This window comes from Olea europaea, unplaced genomic scaffold (genome assembly GCF_002742605.1).
Source record: "Olea europaea var. sylvestris unplaced genomic scaffold, O_europaea_v1 scaffold19131, whole genome shotgun sequence".
Classification (NCBI taxonomy): domain Eukaryota; kingdom Viridiplantae; phylum Streptophyta; class Magnoliopsida; order Lamiales; family Oleaceae; genus Olea; species Olea europaea.
The window spans coordinates 1-2,057 of record NW_019236948.1 but is presented as its reverse complement, the minus strand read 5'-3'; the positions used below and the strand labels follow the sequence as shown (position 1 = coordinate 2,057).

Here is a 2,057-nt window from a genome sequence, read left to right as displayed (position 1 = left end):
AGAAAATACGTTTGACATGAGAAAATCTTGAAATGATTTCAACATAAATTAAATGAAATCCGTTCATGAAAATTATTTTAAATATCCCACGACAACATTCATCCTCGTGGCTGAGGGATATGCAAATTTGGTTCCCATATATCATCCTTTTATGCAAGTTTTTAAAAATATTTTCACCCTTCTATTTATGCTATATGGAAAAATGCATTCGGCAAATCTTAAGACTGTTCAGCATATGTCCAATTTTTCTGTTGAAGTTTTATGAATTAACAGGTGAAGTTAGCCCTCTAATCTTCAAGGGATACAGCAAACTCGACAACAAGGTGAAACTTGAATGGAACAACCAGGAATTTTTTATTTTTAACTTTTTTCCATTTACATCTATGCTTATAGTTTCCCAGTATACATACAATATTTTCATATCTAGAGTAATGATGGTTTGTTATTGCAGGGGGATCTCTACTTTTCTTGCCATTATTGCGGCAGCTGGTTCTCAATATCTCTTGCTTGCGTCAAATCTATTTGCCGAATCTGATGATGAGTTGATCGTTAAGAGAACATGAACTTTATCAGACTCCATACCGGGGCTATGTTATGTTCCAACGACACAGTCTGAAGTTACTTTGTAATTCTATAGTTATTTTAATGATTTTTACTTCTTGTTATCGTCAAATGATTGTTGATGCTTAGCCATGTACTACAGAGAATATTTCCTTCAAGTTCAAAAAGTTGCTCATTTTCTCAGCAAAACAAAGACTGAAAATTCACCGTCTCCCTTATCTTTATGATATGCTGATGTTTTAATGAAGATCACCTAGATGTTCCTTTGAAGCATTATTTTGGGACGTCAAAACAATTAATTTTACACTTTTGAGAACATTATTTATAATATACATTGAGGAATACATCTAATTTGATTCTTTTGTTTTGAAATGATGCAGATTTCCATTAGATACTTTCAAACAGACCTGGCAATGATTATTTGACTTGGTAATGAATTCTGATTAAAATTTTCGCCTACTGTTTTATTTTCATTGTAAGATACACGCTTGCCTATTGTTCGCGTTTGGGACAAATTAGAACCATATGGAATTGTGCATCGTTCTTCCTAGACAAGATTTAGGGTTCTTGGTTCATCAATGGTGCTGTGGGGTGTATTTACTTAAATTTTTGGGTAATTAATAAATATTTTTTCTCTCTCTGTTTTCTGGTAACGAGTTTTTGTCCACTCTACACTTATATTTACTTTTTTAATTTTAAAATTTATAAAAGTATTATTTTTTTAAATATAAATAATATCTATGAGTAATCTTGATGTAAACGGGAAATTCTTTTGTTAGGTCTTGCACCATGGACTCTCTATGTACTCGATTTTCAATCTCTTTTGAGCGGTAAAGCACAGATTTACATACTGATGGTTCTCTTTTCGGAGAGCACTACTTCCTTCGTTAATCTAAGATGGTCAGCTGACACATGGAATCAATTTTTTCTTTCCCTTTTCCATCTCCTTCGGTCCAATACTTGCTCATCACTGTTAGAATATGTGCAGGTATCTTGACATTGCTGGTCAGAAGTCGTCTAGACTGTACATCTTCAATGGTGTGGCTTTATGCTTGGGGTGGATGGTATGGTGATTCTATTCTAATCAGAATTCTTCTTGTTTCCAGCTGCAAAATGTAGAGTTCGTATATGTGCATGTCAACATACAACAGAATTGCAAGTTCAGTTAACAGCATGTGAACATATGTTTTCGCGTTAGGTTACTTTTCTAATCACATTACGTATAAATTAGGCACATTAGCCGAAGGTTATGAACTTTCCCAACCAGAGTCTTGTGGTTTTGAAAACCTTGTATGCTGCTCCTTTATGGTTTGCGAATGAGTCGGAAGTAATTTGAACAGTTTTTAGAAACGAGTGGGGGTGATTATGTTGTTCTGAACCTGAGAGGGCATAATTTGCAATTTGCCCTTAGAATATCAGCAGCCACTTAACCCTCTATATCTTATCCAAATGGCAAAAGGGTGGATTTTTGTCTTCTCCCCAAAAGAGAAGTATAC

At 34.3% G+C, this 2,057-nt stretch overlaps 1 long non-coding RNA gene across 1 annotated transcript; it reads left to right on the top strand.

Annotated features, from left to right (window-relative positions):
* Window positions 1-127: 127 nt before the first annotated feature.
* Window positions 128-2,050, top strand: LOC111378990. Its single transcript, XR_002699945.1, has 5 exons — window positions 128-323; window positions 452-625; window positions 942-990; window positions 1,341-1,461; window positions 1,550-2,050. It is a non-coding gene; the product is annotated as an uncharacterized LOC111378990 (long non-coding RNA).
* Window positions 2,051-2,057: the final 7 nt, after the last annotated feature.